Below are 19,507 nucleotides of genomic sequence, written 5' to 3'. Positions count from 1 at the left end.
TAACTTAATCCCTGCTCTGGACAACGCCTCTAGAGAGGCATTAAAACCATGCTAAGGTGTTTTCCTGGATTTCCCAGATTCCCCGGAGATTCCCTGGCACTCCGGCTGCATCCACCACCTCCTTGCTTCGGAGATGTTTCCGGCTGACCGCTTCCATCCCTATCCTGCTGCTTCCACGGCCAGTGAGGGCAGAGCCAGCGGAGCAGCCTCCGGAGAGCCGCGTCCTGCCCTGGCGGCAGGAGGAGTTACCGGGACAGCTCGTGGGGTTTAACACTCCTAATTCCTACAAAACGTGCGGGGGAATGATGCACGGGGCATGAAGGGTCAAGAGCAGCTTTCCAGCCTCATTTCCCATCCCCAACAAAGGAATTCCAGCAGATCTCGTGCCCCCTAGTGTCATCCTGGCGAACGGGCCGGCGCCGGGCACCGCCGAGCACCGGGTACCACCTGGCCCAGGCAGCAGCACCCCTGCTTGGCCACACCGTGCAGAAGCCACCGTGTCCTGCTGGCTCCTAGAGCACGACATTCACAGCAGTTCATGCAAGGGACAGCGTGAGCTCGCTGTCCCTCCCCAGCACCCCGGGGTACCACTGCCCAGCAGGCGTCCCCATGCCCAGCATGGTGCCACCTCTGCTCGGCTCTGCTCGTCCCTGGAGGAGCCCCGGCAAGATCGGCCCATCCAGCAGAGAGCCCAAAGGGTGTCCCTGGAGAAGGGCCAAGAGGAGGAGGCAGAGAGCATCTGCAGTGGACACTGTCCAGAATACAACTCCTCCTAAAAATAGACAGATCCTGGAAGGGCACGGCCCTTCCAGGGAATGGGAATGCTCAGTCCTAGGAGCTCAGGGTTTGGCATGATAAAACTTCAAAGTGCGCGAATGCAAGGCACTTTGTTACCCTGTTTCTTCCCCATGAGAGCACCTGTGGCATCAGGCTCTGGCTACGAGCACGAGAAGCAATGAACAAAATCAGCTCAGAGCCCAGCATCCCTGTGTGCCAGCCTGCTCTGACCAAAGATCCAGCATCTCCTCGAAAAATGCCCATGCCAGCTGCAACACTAACAAGTGCAACCACACCCCACACACAGAGCACCTAAATAAGAGCTGGAAAGATGCATGGGAAATGTGCGTGCATGTGCCTCAGTTTCCCCATCTGCCCAGCTTGCCCTCTCTTATTTTCCTCATCCCTCCTGTTCAGCTATTAGTTCTTGTGGGAAGAGGCACCCCAGGAATACACCTAGACCACCGGCCCCTTCCAGCATCTGCTACCAGCATGCAACCAAACCTCAGTAACCCATCACCAAAATTTGGAGGAATTCTCCCCAGGGCACTGACCTGAGTATGCTGCTTTCTTCTGCAACACCGAGCAGGGACTATAGCTTAGAATAATGGGGAAGTAACTCAGTTCAGTGCTGACAAAGCATCACAAGCCCCAGCGGGGTGGGAGGGGAGGAGGTGTCCTTCCCTCACGCTGCCATGCCTGGTATACATCATGTTTAGGGCCAGGCATACGTCACCGACACAAAATGGACAAATTGGAGGGATTTCAGAAAAATGAGAGACAAAAATTATCAGGAGGCAGAAGGGATTGATTTACAAGGGGAGATTAAAAAAGCTGTGATCAGCCTAGCTGGGCTGAGCAAGTACTGACTGCAAGAAGCAGTTGGATGCTAATCTGCAAATGGGATGAAAACAATATGGGAAGGAGCAATTTAGCATCTTCTTCAGTGCTGGGATGAAATGAGGGGGAATTCAGGGCTGAGTAGGCAGGGGAAAAAAACCCAAACCAACCCATAAACTCCTTTCCTAGTTATGCATGACTGTCTCCATCAAAACACTCGAAGTCCCCAAAACTCACTCTGCCTCGGACAGGGACCCTCGGGAGCAACTGAGCACACACAGACACACACACGCACACACACACAAACACAGCCCTTTCCCACCCCTGACTCACACTCAGGAAAGCAGAAGGGCTGCCACGATAGCCGGAGAGGATGGAGGCTTCACGCTTGCAGGGAAGCAGTGGCGAGCGGAGGCTAGAGCTGGCGGTGGCGGTGGGGAGGTCCCCGCAGAAGGACGATTTGCACTCCCAGGCCTTCACAGGGGAAAGGTGCTGAGATGGCTTCCTGCAAAGTGGCAGGAGTGAGCTCAGCTGCGAGCACTCAGATATTTACACACAAACAGCACATTACTCAGCAACTCTCATTTGTCAGGCATAATGGCAGCGGCAGCAATAATAAACGACAGAGCTGAGAGACAGGCTCCCCAGGCGCACACCCAGCCCCAGACTGAGCTGGAGCAGGATGCGTGTCTCCAGCTTGCAGGGAATTAAATGAGAGTGGCCAGGAGCTGGGGCTTGCACCCACAAAACTCCTGCTGCCAGCTTCAGAGAGTCAGTCATGTCTCCAAAAGCTAAGCCTTGGCTGCACAGTTATTTAAATGTGTGTGTGCATCACAAGCTTTGTGGCTCTGAGAGGTATCAGGGCTTTTCCCAAGTCCAGAAGCTGCTGACCACTTTTCAGGGGAAAGGGGATGCAGAGTCCTGGCACAATGGGGTCCTCTTGGGGTAAATCAGACCAAAGATAATGTACAATCATTAGATCATGGCTTGGCTTGCTCTGACAAGAGGCTCTGATAAACTTATCTTGAGGAGCTGTCGCAAGGAAGACTGCCAGGCACGAGGCTCTCATTTCTAAAGCTCAGCCTGTCTTGGGAAAGTCCTCCTGGTGCAGTGAGCCCCAGAGAGTTCTGGTCCCAGGACCTGGTCTCAGCATGCTGCCTGGCCAGACACGAGCATCCCTTGCACATCTCCAGACATCACAGCAAAGCTCTAACTCCTCACGGAGGGGCAAGGCAGGGATCCGGGAGCAAGATCGGCTGCTCCCAAATATTTGCACATTTTGCAGAAAGCAGCCAATGTCAGTGCCTCACTGCCTGAACACACGGCCAGTGGGACTGGCAGCAGCATGTGCAGGTCCTGTCCCTCACACCGGTACAAAACGTGGTGTGCTGAGAGTGGGCACAGCCAGTGAAATTCGCTAAATCCGAGGAGATGCCAGCAAGTTCCCGAGCAAAAAGCAATCCGAGGAAAGGACCTCCTCAACCATCCCACAAATTAAAAACACAAAGGGATGGGGAAAAGAAATTGAACAGCTTTGCAGGCAATCCCCTTTCTGTAACCTGTCCTCTGAACAGACCCTGCACATGTGTCCGTAAGCTTGGGGTGGGGAACGTAAGAGTAAAGAAGTGCCGATCGTTAGACCAAAAAAAAGTTTAGTGGTTAAGGAAACAATTGCCAGAGGAGCCAGGGAAGCTGGAACATGCAGACCTGGTTCTGTCCTCAGTGAAGACACCACAAATTGGCTCACGAGCTGACTGGAGTCACAACTCGTTTTCAGGATTGCAGTGGGGGAAGTCACCAAGATGTGGAAATGTCAGGGAGTTTTGAGCAGCATAGGGATCGGTGTGTATTATGCAATTCTGGAAAGCAGCCCTTGTACTCACGCTCGGGATGAACTGTCTGCCTAACCCAGGGAGAGCAGTTCCCCAGAAGGACCATGCAGACACTTTTCTTATAAAAATCACACTTCGGGAAAAAAAAATTAAAAAAATAAAAAAGAAAAAATAAAATCTGCACTGCCACAGCAGAGAAGAAGGCAGGTTGCGCCTTTGGAGAGACGGAGAAGAAGCCTGCTCTCCCGCCCAGGAAATCCACGGGCTCCGGTTTACAAAGAGCCGCCCCGCAGTCCCAGCCGCTCCAGTCCCGTGCACTGCCGCAGGGAGAACTCATCCCTCCCAGACCTCAACCTGGTGCCGGCCGCGATGCCCTCCCGGCCGGGCAGGGGACGGGGGTCCCGCTGGGCAGGGGACGGGGGTGCCACCGCCGCGCCCCGATGCGGACCCGCTGTCTCGGAGGGTGCGGGGACGCTCCGGCCCCTCGCCCCCCATCCGTCCCCGCCAGGAACACGCGCACGGCGGGGCAGGAAAGTATTGAGCTGCCCAAATTGGTTCCTCACGGCGGGGCGGACGCGCGGCCCACGTCGGGGCGCGGACACACGCGGGCGCTGGAAAGGTGCGCGGCTGCGGGGCGGGAGGGAGCACAAGACCGGGAGCGAATGCGGGGGAAGAAAGCGTTCCCCCCCGCCTTCCTGGGCGGCGGGCCCCGCGGCTCGCCGCCGCTGACCCCCGTGCCCGCAGGCCGCCTCCCCCGTCCCGCGGGTGGGGGTACATCCCGTGCCGCCCTCCGGCCCCGGCCGCCCGCTACTCACGGCGCCTTCCTTGCCGCCGCTCCCGGCGCTACCCCATGCAACCACCGGCTGCTTCTGCACCGGCTCGGGGGCTATAAGCTCTTTTAAACTCCAGCACATAACCCATGTGACCGCAGAAGCCACTGGTAAGGAGCGCCGGGGAGCCAGCGATGAGCTCAGCCCGCACCCCCCGGCACAGCGCCGGGGACGCGCTCCCGGCCCCGCCGCGCCGCGCGCACCCGCCCGCAAACACAGCACACACACACACACACACACACACACACACACACACACACACACACACGCTCGCAAACACAAACACACGCACACCCACACACGCACCCCCCACAGCCACACTGGTCCACGCCCCTGCGGACACGCCGCCGCCTCCCTCCCCACGGATGCTGAGCCGGAGGGAGGCACCGCACACACAGGCGCGCCCCACCGACCCCCGTGCAAATGCACACTCGTGGAAGCACCGTGGGGACGCCGCTCTGTACACACACACACACATCACCAGCAGCACACCCTGCAAGCCCCCCCACCTCCCCAGAGTGGAAGCAGCAGGGTCGTGGTCACCTCACACGTGCCCTGTGCACACGCACACAATCACACACACACACGCACACACACACACGGGGTCGTGCACAATGCACCCTCCACATGCATTGTCCCTTCCCTCCACCACGAGATGCAGATCCAAGAGAAGGAGCCACACTTCCATCTCCGTGCACATCCTCCCACACACCCCACTCGTGAGTGCCGAGCTCCCTCACACCAACACCCTCCTGGAGTGCGCAGCAGCACCCACAGGAAGATGCACACTGTCACGAAAGCCTCTCGCCCCTCTCACACACACTGCACAACCAAACACCCACCACACGTTTGGGCTGTGCTCCTCTCGCACAGCCGCTGCAGCCACACCTGCACCCACCTTCCCCACTGCAATAAAACCTGCTGCTGGGTGCTGAACATGCCCACATTGCCCATCCATCACAACCCCAGCCTGTGAGGTCCCCTGCAGCATGTGGGAACACCGCATTTCCCATCACAGATAAGGACAGAGAGCTGTCACATGTGTGGGTGGGGTCTGCAGGGCAAAAAGGACAGATGTCCCCCTGTGCTGTGCTCAGTTACTCCTGATGAGGGGGAAGCCCCAGGGGTGGCCATACAGCTGGGCCAGGTTGGCCACTTCAGCCACGGCACAAGAGGATTGGGAGTGCCAGGCTGAGATGTGCCAAGCGGGGACGGGAGCCGGGTGTGAGGATTTGGTGTGCAAAGGGCTGGGACAGGCAGGCCTGGCCGGGCAGGTGCAGGCGTGTGCTGCTGGGGCACGCCAGCAACACGTGTGAGAAGGCAGAGCTGGCAGGCAGAGGGCTCCGCTGAGAGCTGAGTTATGGAAAATGACTCTTTCCAAGGAATTGCTAAAATTAAAGCAGCAGTGAGGCCAAGCAAGCAGGAGCCAGTGGGGAGGGTGAGCAAGGACAGCCAAGTGGCCTCAGGGCAAGGAAGGGCAGGGTGGGCAGGAGGCCGAGGGGAAGGCACCCTTGAGGGGCATCCACCCTTGCCTCCTGCCCGCTGCCCAGGCAATAGCAAACACCTTGTGGGGAGGATTTGGGGAGAGGCTGACTGGCACCTTGGTGGCACTGGCTGGAGGATGCCATGGAGCAGGAGGCCTGGGGGAAATAGCCTTCCCCAGCCACATCCCCCACTTGGCTGCCAGTGTGCAGAAAAATACCTCTGTTTTCCCAGCCTGGAAAAGACAAATGCCCATGAAGAAACAGCCTGCTCCCTGCCAGGGGCTAGCTGCCAGCAAGGCACAGGGAGCAGTGCCCACAGGCGATTTTGGGGAGCCCTGCAGAGCCCTGAATCCCATTATGCACATCCTCTGCCCTTATCTCCAGCCTAGTGACTGTGGCAGGGGTGCTGCTCCCTGGACATCAACATTCAGGTCGGCAGTAAGAGCTGCTCCAGCTTCCAGATATCTGAGTGTTCCCAGCTCAAATCCCCGTGACTCAGGAAACAACACATGCGAGAAAACTCTGCAGAGAGACTTGGGAGAAATACTCCCATTGGCAGGTTCCCACTTTCCCTGGCATCCCAGGACTTCTCCTGGTCTGAAGAAAACAACAGTAGTAACAAAACAACAGAGCTTTCTTCCTGATCTTCCTGTTAAAGAAAAACCCAAAAACCTAATATTTGGGCAAGGCTACAAAAGTAATTCGCTTTTGTTTTAACTAGATAAGTGTTGATCAAATCAAAGCTACCACCTCTCTTTGCAGTTGTGGAGACAATGTCACACAGGCAGAGGAAGGGGGCTGGGTGGGAGCCAGGTTTTTTCTGGTTTTTCACTGATGCTGCTAAAAGACATTATTAATTGGATGGAAATAATGATGTTTTGTCTCAGATGAAAGTGCACAATAAATTATTATTGTTAGTAGTTTTATCCGTGAAGAATAACTAGCATGTTGGGACTCTGGGGGAATCTGTGATAGCAAGTCCTAGGGAAAAAAAAAAGAGACAGAAAAAAAACCCAGGAGGGAAAACTAAAGGCAAAAGCAGATGTCTCCAAGGCTTTTCAACAGGATGCAGCAAAGCTGGGGAGTGACCCTCCTGCCCAGAAAGTCGGGATTGGGTTGAAGTAGTCACAAAATGGAAGAAAAGGAAAAAAAATGCCAACCCTCATTCTCCCTCTCCACCCCTCCCTGCTGTCAGCCAGGATCAGAGCTGAAAAAGAAGGAGTCAAAGCTCTGTGAGAAGCAGCAGCTCTCTGATGCCATTGGGAAGTGTGTCAGGAGAGCAGGTGGTTTTGTGGGGACAGAAATGGAAAGATACCGGAGCTTTAATAGGTCCAGGCAGAGAGCTGAACCTGGGGAAATGATTCTCCATTAGCTTATGAGCCAGCATCAGTCCATCACCCTGGGCTGCCTTCCCCATCCACAGCACCCCAGAGGGAGCCACTCAGAGAGAGCAAGGGGCTCCTCACAAGCCTGTGCACTGACATCCAGCCAGGACACTTATCACCAAAAATGCCACTCCAGGGCATTGCACACCACCCCCAGCCTCCAGCAGCAGTGGTACCCCAAGCAGGAGAGCAGATGCTTCACAGCTGCACGGCAAAAATACAGTACAGCTGAGCCATGGTCACATCCTGACCTGGCCAGTGCCAGTTTGAAGCTGGTCCTGGCCAGCTGTAACTCTCTTGGACACCTGAGGCCAAAGCTCAGGGGACAGCACTGGCCTGGTTTACCCCAAAGCAGAGCATATACGAGGTGAGAGTCTGAGCCAGTGTCTTTCCAAAGCATTTATTTGATACTCTGTGGCAAACATCTGACTAAATTACTCACAGATTATTCAAACATCAGGAGAGCTGATTAAATGATTACTGGTGAATCATTTGTTCAAAGGAAAATGCCCAAATTCCTACACTGAACTACTGGCAGGCAACAGCAGATGAGTTTCAGCCCTCCAAAATCCCTGAGCTCACATCAGCCCCTGAGTCTGCACTCCTTGCTCACAGCTTCCCCAAAATATCCGCCCCCTGCCCGACCCCTTGCCACTGGCAGGAGCAAGGTGAATAGGAGACGTGGGGAACCATTCCTTGAATTCCTGCTGGACTTCAGGCGAACAACAACTCAGCAGGCTGAGCTAGGAGCCTTGTCTCTCGCCTTTGCACAAAAGAGATTCTCTGGAGGGGGAAAAACCCCTCAACAATGGTGAGGAAACGTACAAGAAAACTGCAAAGAAAGCAGCTGACCTTGCATGCCGCAGGCCAGAAGAAAGTACAAATGTTCTTGCAAAGAAGCAGGAAAAGATGGAAGCTATGGAGCCGACAAGATTTTTACCAGCCCAATTTAATCATCTTCTCAGCAAATGCTCCCCACGAGGAACAAGAGGGAAAGCAAGATCATGAAAAGATTGCAGGCAAAGGAATTCTGCTGGTACTCCTGGACTGATTAAAATTCCTCAGGACTCATAGCAGGAGAGAATATTTTATGTAAAACTTCACCTTGTCTTTATTACATTTGCCAAAATTTCTTCCTGTGTAGATAGTGGGAGGTGCATGAGAAAGACAAAGATGGAGATAATAAGCACAGGACCTGGCTGTGGCTTTCCAGCCCATTACCTATTTGCCTGGGAAGAGTCCTGGTGATGGTGGTGAGCATCTGCATGCATGAAACAATGTGTGGGCAAGAAGAGGCCACGGGGACCTCCAGAGCCTGGACAGAGTGTGCGATTTGGCCATGTGTGTGTACAAAGGTCTGTGCAGGAGAAAATCCTGTCCTTGGATGTAGCCCTGGTCATGGGCATCAAGTGGCACGGAGATGAGTGATTAGCATGATTTGGGATGCAAGTGGTACAGAGAGAACCAGGTCTTGCCAGTCAGCTGAAATAAATGAGTGAAATCTCCATGTGCAACAAGGACGCCCGGTTCGGTGCATGCTGCTACCAAACCCACTCCTGGAAAACAGAGATTGGAATATGGAGAGACCCCTCACTGCTGCTGCTGCTGCTGCTGCTGCCACTGCCGGGTAAGATATCGATGACAAAGTATCGCCTGACACCTGTTATAAATAACGCCTGTCCCATCACCCACTCACCACATGACCCCTGGCTGCCAGCTCCTCACTCAGAAGGGGCTCAGCGTGGAATGAAAGCCATATTTATAATACATTTTTGCACATGTCTTTCTGAGTGAGGAACAAGAGGACAGGGGTCTGGAAAAGGTTTCCTCCAGCACTTTCTTTCCTGTGGTGCCAGAAGAGCAACCCCATGAAATCTCAGGCAAGAGCCGAGACATTAAAGCGATCATCATGTTTTGCACCACTTTGCACTGAATTACAGGATTAGTGTTGCAATGCTCCTGGAATGGGGAAATCAGCATCATAATCCTGTGTGTTTGCCAGGTCGGTTGTTTTTTCCCCATGGATCAGGACATCTTACAGGGGCTCACCACTGCCAGGGTCGGGAGCCCTGGAGGTGTCCAGAGGGAACGTGGATGGCATCGGGCACACCCAGGTTAGTGCTGCTCTCTGGAGCCTTCTGCCCTCTCCCCTCCGGCAGTAGCAGAACTGCACCAAACTGCCCCAGGCTCTGCATGGCAGAAACGCTCTTGCAGCCCTGGAGAGGGCAAGGATGTCCTGATGGTTGTGGCTTTGCCTGGATTGAGAGCCCCTGCCACAAAACCCCACCATTCTCCAGCCACGTGTGAGCCCTTCCCGAGCTGTGGCCGGTGCCAGCAGGGCGGGTTCATCCCCACGATCCGCCTCTGGATTAACACCTCGAGGCAAGCCAGCATCTGCTGCAGCGTGGCTCCTTGCTCTGGTTGCGGGACTGGCTTCTATCACAAATCATCTTCTTCACATAAGAAAGCAGAAGCCAGGGATTAGAGCGGTTTGATGTTTTTAGCATGAAAAGGTTGGGTTTGAAAGAAAAAAAGTGAAAGAGCTGCTTTTTGAATGTCTTTTGGTGAGGAATTTGAAAACCCCTGCCCCCATGACTTCTAAAAGGGTTGGGGGTTTTTGGTGGGGCTTTTTTAGATTGGCTTTACTTTTGGTTTTTTGGGGGTTTTTGATGGGGAGAGATTAATTTTGTTTCACTTTTTCTCTTTATTTCCTTTAGCTGAAAAGCACGATTTCCCCAGAAATCCACATTTGGGATAAATACAATATTGCAGTTAAAAAAATTCTGGGAAATGTCAGGAGAAATCAAAGGTGACTCAGTTTCAAACCCTGCAAGTCAGAAACACCTGGGAAACATCAGTGCCGGGTGTGTGGAGCAGGGGATGAAGAGAAGAGAGAGCTCCATCTCTAAAAGCAGATCCCATGAGCTGCCTTTGGAGGAGACAGCTACAATGGGAAGTCACTATCCCAAATATGATGCCTGTGAAGAGATGCCACCACCACCACCATTCCTGTGCCCTCCACTTTTTGGCTCTCAATGAATACGAACCTTTCAAAGATGCATTTTTAATAATGATTTGCTGGTTTATCTTCCTTAACTTCGAGGATAAATTTCTACAAGTCCAGAAGCTCAATCAAGCAAGTGAAACCCTCTTGGGCTGAGCCCCATCCTCACCTCACAGCTCCTTGGTGCCTCTGTGTGGGGTAGACCTATACCATGAGATGGATGGCTCCTGTGGCCACTGACAAAGTCAGAATGGACACTGCTGTGCACCATACAGTCCTTTCATAAAAATGGAAAAATAACCCCTCTTCTTTCTGCTCCTGCACCCTCTGCCATCTTTTTTCTTTCTTCTCCATTAGCTGCATTCCAGACATCCCTGCCTTCACCTTCACCACTGCCAAGCCCAAAAGGGGGCAAATGTTTTCTTTTCTCTCACACACCTGGCACAATCACAGGGTGTCCAGCCCACCTGCCTGTTTACCCCATGTTGAAACGTTCCACTTCTGACCCTTCAACACTGATCTTCTTTCAGATTTATCTGGCTCCTTCTTTAAACTGAGCAAACTGAGCATTTCTCTGTAAAAATGCCAGAATAGGGCATCAAAATGCATAATTGCTTTTTATCATCTTCTCAGAGCAGGTAGGGCACCTCCATGTTCCTGTTCTCAAAACTTCAGATTTGAGAATTTCCAACTAAAAAATATCTCCTCTCACCCCATCCACCCCTTCCTCTCCCCACCTGCCCCCAAAAAGCAACAAACAAAACCAGCCAACAAAAAAACCAAACCAAACAAAATCAAACCAAAAAACACAAAACAAAAAAACCCAAGGCCACATAGCCAACCAACAGTAAAAAAAACCCCAAGCTTAAGACAGCATCAGTTTGGAGCTTTTTATCTAAGCCCAAACAGATGTGTTTTCACAAGAGAATTGATGGGTGTCTTCTCACTGAGTTTTCACATTATATCCCATTTTGGGAATACCTTGCTGCCTGGGACAATGCACCACTGCAGAGCACAAACACCCATCTTGGGAGTATCCAACAACTGATTGCCAAGAAGACCTAACAGTCCAAATATTCTCCCTGAAACGCAAAACTATCCTGACCAAAACTGCTCAGCTGTGACTTCCTGAAAGGTGTTGAAAAATCTGGCAGGGTGAGGAAAAGCCCATGAAATTTCCTTAGGAAATTGGGCCAGCATTGCAAAAGGCTGCCGAAATTTCTCAGTCTCGTCCAGGTGGAGATTCGAGCTCTCATGAGAAGCAAGAAAATCTGCATCTCCCCTGATACCACAATGTGAAACAGCGAGTTAGCAAAACTTCAGGTGCTGTAAATTTTGATTTCCTGACAGTCACTTTAGCAAAGCTTCCCACCTAGAGACGGGGAAATTAATTATGCTTGCACAGCTTCTTTATTTGAACTGAAAAAAAAAAAAGCTCCTAGGGAAGTTTTGGGTGATTATGGATCCAGAGGAGGCTGCAGTTGAAATATTCATGCTCTGGAGGGTTCCAGGCAGAGTCTGAGACTGCAAACCACATGTTTGGAAAGGGGTGTCTTCATCGCTTAAGCACAGGGCACAGACTTTTTCTGCCTCCATCCCTCTTTCCCTGGATGCTGACAGGGGATGTGGCAGCTACTCCCAACCATCCCTTGTGCACCCGCCGCCTCCTTTCTCAGCAGCGGGGTGAAAGAAATACTGCAAAGCGGCGAGGAGGCAGCGATCACAGGGGACGAGAAGAATATTTTTCCAGAGGGGTCTCTGGGGAAGGACGGGAAAGACCAAATAAAAGGAGTGTGCTGGCTCGGGCGGCTGCTGCGGGCGGCGGAGCGCGGCCGATGGTTCTCCGTGCCTGCAGTGCCATCTCCCGGCAGGGCCCGCTCGGGGACCGCGGGAGGATGCTCGGCGCTCCCGAGCGGCCGCGGGGGCTCTCCAAGGTGGGCACACGTTTCGGCAGGGCACTGCTCAGCCTGGCATGCTTCCCCCAGCCTGCCCGGGGCTGGGCTGAGCGCCGGGGAAAGAGGTAACACAGCGGTCTCACATTTTGCCGTACTTTGATATAAGTGATACCCCGTGTGGGGGGTGTGTAACTGAGATAGGTGTTCTCTGATAAATAGCATGACAGGCACCCTTGCTAAACTTGATGTCTGGACAGAAGGGGAAGAGTGGTGCTGGACATTACAGCATGGTATAAATGAAAATATCCCTGAGACGCTCTCACTGTGCCCCTGTGCTGTCCCTACATCTTTCTCTGGCTTTTTCCTGTTCCTACAGCAGAGTGGGGAACCACGGGCTCATCCTCCTGTGTCTTCAAATTATCAAGTGATGGGTCCTGGGCTCCTCAGGCACCCCTGGCAAAGGAGCAGTGATATGGAGGACGAGAAGTGCTGAGAAGGAGCAGTTTCCGTGCCTTCAGGTGGCTCTTTCTCTGTGAGATGTTTTGAGCAGCAGTTTCACTTCTGGGAGGGTGTGTTTGGGTTTAGGAGTGTGAGGCTCACACCTGAGGCCTGCACTGGCTAGTGAAGCAGGGATGTGTTCAGGGCAGGACAGAAGAGGGGGGTGGCAGACATCCCAGCCAGCTGGTGAGGTGAATGCTCTCCCAAGCCTGTGCAGCCCATCAGATATGGCCGGCAGAGGGTAGGGAACAGATCAGTGAACAGAGCAACAACCAAATTACCCCGTGGGGCTGGGACAGCCCAGATCTCGGTGTGCTGGATCCCAGCTTGTTCCCATCAGTGGTCCCACTCTGGTCTGGCTGTGCCCAGGTCAGCAGTGCCCCATATTTGCCTCTCATGGGCTGGATTCTTCCCACAGGCTCCTCTGAGCTGGCCAGGGAGCAAACCCCTTTTTGGGACTTCACCCTTTTCTGCCTCTCAGCACCTCCCAAGCATCTGGACTGTCAGGGCCAGAGGAAAATGTTCCCCTCCAGCAGCCATTTCAAGCCTGTGCTAAGAAAGTGCTGTAATGCTGGTACATGGGGTGTAACAGCTCCTATCACATCACTCTCTGCTGTAACCAGTGATAAATAACTGCAGTGACCCCGCTGTAGATCACAACTGTACTTAGAGACCTCTCTGTGGAGGTCAGGGTTCTGGATGAGGCGTGCTGGGTACTAATGGCTGTCCCTACTGTGCTAATTGAAGTGGGGATGGAAACAAAAGCACACCATCTCTTATTTTCAGACAATGGGCTCAGAGGAAAGTGGTGACATTTTGTAAAGCAGTGCTTTTAGATTCCTTCCCCTTCTCTTCTGGCTCAGTGTTTTGGCTTTTCCTCCTGGTATATCCTTCATGCTCTGCAAATCCTGTGTACAGAAGTGGGCACAGAAGCAGGTCCTCACTATCTCTGGGGTAGGCATGAGACATCCTTTTATTCAAAGAATTGATAAATCAGCTTAATCTGCACTTATGGACTACTGAAGAATGTGAGATGCTCGCCATTCTCTTGATCTCTCTATCAATACAGATTGTTTTTCTAAAAGAGGCACAAAAATCCTGTGCTTGACGCAGGAGTGCTCAGGCTGGCAGGAGTGCAGGAGTGATCAGGTTCACACCAAGGAAGAAGTCAGACCAAAGGATCAAAATGGTCCTTGCTGTCCTTAAAGTTTATGAATGCAGTTCAAAATCTTGGGAGCTCTACTTCAGTCAGTTGGTTTAAGCAAAAGAAACCAAAAAAAAACCAAAAAAAAACCCCCAAAAAACCCAACAAAACAACAAACCCAACAAAACCTTTTGAATTTTGATTGCTTTCCCATTCAGCTAAATTCCAATTCAATTTCTTCTGGACAAGCTTATAATCTTGCTTCTGCCAGACGGGCGCTTTAATCTCTACCATTGTCTTCTGTTGCCAGGAGCAGGCAGGACTTGTGGGGTGAGGGGCTGCTTGGCACCACGGTCACAACCATGGTCAATACCTTCTATCTCAAGCATCCTTAAAACTAAAAGCAGGGAAGGAACTGCCAGGGATAGATTAGTGTTGGCTGCTGACAAAGAACCAGCCAGGCAAGAAAAAGAACTGGGAAAAGGAGCAAGATGAGATGTGAATGCACTCAGCTGCAGGGGAACAATATTTCTTGTACCAGCAATGAATACAGTAACAGGGAAAGACTTGTAAGCATCTTGATTTTTTTAAAGTATGCTCCTGCTGCCACTGTAACTGCATGTACTCACAGATAAGGGGTGTTTAGGAGTGTGAGAAGCAGGAGCACAGCTCCCCAAGTAATTTCGTTTCTTCCATAGAGAACTGCAGCATGGAAACAACAGGCACAAGATGCACCTTGATCTTGCAAGGGATGTTGTGTGCACCAAAATCTTGGTCTTCACTTAGGGAGCATTCTGAATGAATGAATGAATGAATGAATGAATGAATGAATGAATGAATGAATGAATGAATGAATGAAGAGCCTGTAATGGTTTCCTCATGGACCAGAGCTTTCTCTTCATGCAAAGGCTGCTGAGGGCACCTGGCAGCCTTGGGCTTGCAGAGCAGAGGTGAGGCAGGGAATGTGGATGGAAACAGACAGCAAAATTATCAGACAGGATCTGGAGGCAGCCATACCTGTGACGAGCTGCTAGAAATTAGAGTTAATTAGAGGAGAAGGAGTTGGCACTTTCAGGAAACTTCGGTGCCTGGAGTCTTGGACATGTGGATGCTCTATGGAGTGGTCCTGGGGGACCTTTCAGCAGCACAAGTCTTGTGTTCTGTACCTTGTCTCTATCACAGGTACTCAGGGCTATTCTGTGTCTACACGTGGGGAAGGTCCTGATTTCACAGGAACACCCACAAGCCCTTCTGCAGCATCACCAGGATGCTGCCTTGGATGCAGGATAGGAACCACATTTCCCACGAAATGGATGAGGCAGTTCTCCGTGCCAGGCAAAGCACAGGTCAGGCAGAGGATGTGGGAAGTGATACATTAAATCCCTATGTGTTGTCTAGCCACCACCCAGATGACATGGGTGGGGAGAGCACAGATGCCACAAGCATTAGAGGTTTCTCTGCTGGGAAAGCCTTTCTCTGCTCCAGCTCCTCTCAGCAAGAAGCAACTCTCGATAAAACTCTTTCAGCAGCGTTGATGGCAGACTGAAGTGAAGCAGCAAACACAACCCCAGCAGGAGACCGTTTAGGTTATTATTTTAATTAATTGCACATGTAGTTAAACTGAAAGAAAAATAGAGACGTGACACCCAATTATTCAAATCAGTTTCTGCCAGTCACACACCGCTGCTGCTACCAAGTTCCAGCACAAAACTCTGCCCTCTGCTATCTCCAGAAATGCCAGATATTTGCATCTCAAGATTGGTAAGCTATTGTCATGCAAGTTTCCTTGCTGTGCAAAAGGGATGAGGAATTGTAAATCTACCAGCGTGTTCGCACAGAGAATTGCATTCCCTAGAGCCCTTGAATCATTCCCTCCTGTGGTGGTTTCCCCCTAAAATGTCTTGTTCTTCACCATGCAGCACAGACTGCTCCAGAGGGGCATCCCAGTTATCAAGGAAGACTCTGGAAGGTGCAGCTCCATAGCCAGGAGAAGGACCCAGTGAGAAAAACAGGCACTGGGCTCCTGGAGGGAAACACCCTCAAAAGCAATGTCCATCTCCAAGGAGATGCTTACACAGTTCCAATCACTTGGAACAAGTTCAGGAAGTTAAGCAGAATGCTTCAGGCTGGGAAAACTTTCATTTTTCTTCTGTAGTGACCAAAAGTATGAAAATGAGACTGTCAGGCTTTTCAAGACTAGGGCTTTTGAATATGATTCCCCCTTGGGAACAAGCATTGCTGGTATTTGCAGCTGCCAGTTCCTGTTCTCCCACCATGAGGGCAGACATGCCTGTTTCTGTCTGCAATGCCAGGCACAAATCCCTCTTCAGCCCCAAGAAGCAGTCCCGAGGCTGTGATCCCCAAACGGGCTCTCAGCATGCAGGAATAGGATGGTTTCCTGATTTCCTGACACACACTTCCCCCAAAGCAAAGGCTCAGTGAGATCCTTCATGATGTCTCTGCTGGAAAAATATCAGAGATTTCAGTAGAAAGGAAAACTCCCATCTCTGGTCACCTCTGGCAGGTCCATGAAGGCCAGCCAGGCTATCCATGAGGGTGCTCACCCCAGCCCAGCTCAGCTCTGCAGCTTCTCCAGGCCCCCTGTGCCATAATCCCTGACCCCCAGTGGGGATGAGAGCTGCACCAGCAGAACCAGGCAGACCCAGTCCCCAGGGCACCTGTTGCCTCAACAGGGAAGGTGAGTGGGTAATTTAAATGATTACATTCTCTGTTTGAAAATCAAATTGGGGCAACATGGTGAACCGCCTGTGCTTCTGCAACCTTGGCTCAGTTTGACAGAGGCCAAGCTCTCCCCTATGTTCCTGTGTCATCTGCTTCTTCACTCCCCTAGTCTAGCTGATTAACAAGTCCAATTAAACTTTGAGCCATGCTTCCCCATTTGCATTTCCCTTTGAAGTTTGCTCTTTCTGTTTGACACCTGGAAAAGGTTTGATGTGTCCCAAAAAAAAAGCTGAGTTTCTTTTCCAGTGATGTCAGTTAGTTTGATTGGTGTTAAATTTCCCCAGAATTCTGGTCCTGCCTGGACACCTGAATTGTCACACCACCCTATTCATAAGTGTGCAGGTAATTTTCCTGTTGCCTTAATTTGAAAGCTGTCCCTGACCATGGTAGGATAGTTGGAACTAGACAATCTTTAAGGTCCTTTCCATCCCAAACCACTCTGGGATTCTATCCACAGTTATTTCCTCTGTTTCCACCCACTGTCTCACCCCATGGTTCCACTGTAAATCCTTCAGAGCAGATGCTCTTCTTGGGCTGTGCTGTGCAGAGACGGGAGAACAATTTTAACCACTCCTGCTTTAGGAACAGCTGGAGTTAATTAACATCATCCACCTTCTCCAGCAAGGCCAGCTGCAGCAGTGTAGGCTAGGGATCTCCCAGCCTTTCAGGGCACCTTCTGAGCTGCCCGGTCTGCCCTGGCACATTGGGAGGGAGAGCTGAGGGGGCCACAGCTCCTGTCTCCACACTGTGACACAGCCTGTGGGCTGAGCAGCCTCTTGCCCAGCACAGTTTGCTCCAGCAAGAACGAGGCTGTTGCAGTGCAGGGGCTGCAGGGCTGGGGGTGATTGCTGCTCCAGGGGGGCCCTGCCAGCTGCTGAACAGGTAGCACATCATCAAAGCATCACTTCGCAGCAAGCAGCTTCTAGGAGAGGCTTTGATCACAGACAGTTTGCTCTCAAGCCCCACGCTCCTCCTTTGCTGTTATAGAGACATTTTTAAAGATAGCAAGATTTTGTTTTTCCAATCAGTGCCATCCTGGAGTGGTTCTAACACCTCTCCCTCTCACAGAGCTGGGGCTCAGGTCCTGCCCCACCCCAGTCCAGCATTGTGGGGTCATTTTTCCCCTGTGCTGGATTTAATCTGTCAATCTGGTGACTTCTTCAGGGAGAAAAACAGGCTGAGGATAGAATGTCTCCTGCAGCCTTCACTGCAGTGATTATCATTAAAAAATGTACCTTCCCAAACTATCCCATAACGACAGACACAAGTAACCCTGCTTTCCTCAGTGCTTTGTTGAACTAAAAAGACATTAGAAACTCTTGTAGCCCTCACACACTGTCTGTCACCAGTGGGGTGTTGAACAGGAGGGAAAGTATTTTGGAAGCTGAAGGGCTTTTTGCTGAGGCACTGAGGCATCTCTTTAAGTCTGCATCTGCCCCATGGCTTTGGCTCCATGCTGCAGCCTGCACAACAAGGAGCTTCCCCAAGGAATCATGACCCCCAGACTCAGCAAGCTGTAGGGACAAGCACAGTGCCAGCCTGGGGTGCTCAGCTTTGTGCACCTCCTGAGCCTGAGCCAGGTCTGCAGCAGTTAGTGTGCAATGTGAATCCAAATTCAGTCCTGTCTTCAAAAGATGGGGTTTTTTTTCCTTCTTAGAGTTCTGGGGGTAGTGCTCAGGTCTGGACACTTCCGAAGTCACTCCATATCTGCTTTCTTTTCAGCTTGTGATTTTTTCAGGGAAAAACAGCCCTTCCCTGTCTCCTGTTGAGGTTTCACCAGTGATATTTCCAGACTTATGGACATCACTATGGGGCAGCCCATTGCTGAGGTAAGACTGGGCAGTGAGTTCCAGCCCAGGGTTACCTGCCTTCCTCATCTTCCTCAGCATCCAGAATACACTTTAGTACATGTATTGAAGCAGCATTTCTGCTTGTGAGGGCCTGGAAAACACTGATTTCATAATTGTTTAAATGAACAACAGCACAAAAAGAAAAGGAAAAAAAATAACTAACAAACAACCCAACAAACAAAACCCAACTGTAATTGCAGACTTAATACAGGGGGAAAAAAAATAAAGAGAAGCTCTCCTAGGTCTGGCCAATTTTCTCCTGCCTTTTCCAGAAAGTAGGTGACTGGTATTTAGGAGCCCAGCAAAGCTGGTAAAATTCCAGCCCCTGCCACAAGGAAGCTCTTCCAAAATCTGAGCAGGGAGCAGTGGAAGGAGCCCATTCCTCACAGAGGAGATGGTCCTGATGGAAAGATGGCCCCGAGGAAGGGCAGGCTTGTCTTGGGACTATGCCTGCGGATGGCTCAGATTTGTTTGCAACAGGCAAATTTTCCAAAACAAAAGAAGAAGCTGTTTCAATAGAATCCAAACCTTTTGCCAGAAAGGTATCATTTTGGTAACATATTTAGGGAAAACCACTCCATTTAATGTTTTGGATTTATACCTTATATTCTATTGCATTTTGCTCACGGTATGTTACGTAATATATATCACACAGCCAATTAGCATGCTGACTTTTAATATAACAAAAAATGCTGAGAAAGTGTCACTTCAATTTTCCAGAACAGCCCTGAGGAATGTTTGCTTGACCAGAAATTTACATTTTTCATTCCTGTTTGGAACAACAACAACAAAGAGGTCGATATTTCCCATGAAGCAGGACTCTGCGGCTCCGACCTGCTCTCCTAGACAGTCTGGGGAGAGCAACTTTAAAGGCAGGGCAGGCAAAATACTTTTGATGCTTTTCTGTTCCATGTCCCGTCCCGCACCGAAACAACCAACGTCTTCAAATGAAACAGCTCCTCGAAGTCACAGGAAGAGCAAAAACCCTGAACCAGACCCGCCGTGCCCCGAAACCATTCCTCTTCAGAGAGCACTCCCTCTGGGCAAACGAACTTCAAATAATTCCTCCCTCTTTCCTCCTCCAAAGAAGCCCTAATGACACCTTGTCCGTGAACTTAATGTGTTTTAAACTATCTCCATGCCTGGCCACATACTTGGAATGTCCCCTAAGGACTGCTAAAAAGTCACAAGCAGGGAAAAAAAAAAAGAAAAAAAAAGAGAAAAAA

At 51.2% G+C, this 19,507-nt stretch overlaps 1 protein-coding gene across 5 annotated transcripts in view; it reads right to left on the bottom strand.

Annotated features, from left to right (window-relative positions):
- CNTFR (ciliary neurotrophic factor receptor) overlaps positions 1-4,418 on the bottom strand; it is a 203,215-nt gene extending 198,797 nt beyond the window's left edge. For 2 of the 5 annotated variants that reach the window (XM_066569426.1, XM_066569428.1), the window contains exons 1-2: positions 4,265-4,418; positions 1,951-2,122 (exon numbers count right to left, since the gene is read on the bottom strand). The gene's annotated coding sequence lies outside the window, so the exon portion shown is untranslated. Of the gene's footprint in view, positions 1-1,331; positions 1,351-1,950; positions 2,123-4,264 lie in introns of those variants that run through there. The other 3 variants (XM_066569423.1, XM_066569424.1, XM_066569425.1) reach the window with 3 other exon arrangements.
- Positions 4,419-19,507: the final 15,089 nt, after the last annotated feature.

This window comes from Molothrus aeneus, chromosome Z (genome assembly GCF_037042795.1).
Source record: "Molothrus aeneus isolate 106 chromosome Z, BPBGC_Maene_1.0, whole genome shotgun sequence".
NCBI classification, from domain to species: domain Eukaryota; kingdom Metazoa; phylum Chordata; class Aves; order Passeriformes; family Icteridae; genus Molothrus; species Molothrus aeneus.
Note: the sequence above shows the minus strand (reverse complement) of the source record. Positions and strands in the feature narration are given on the sequence as shown.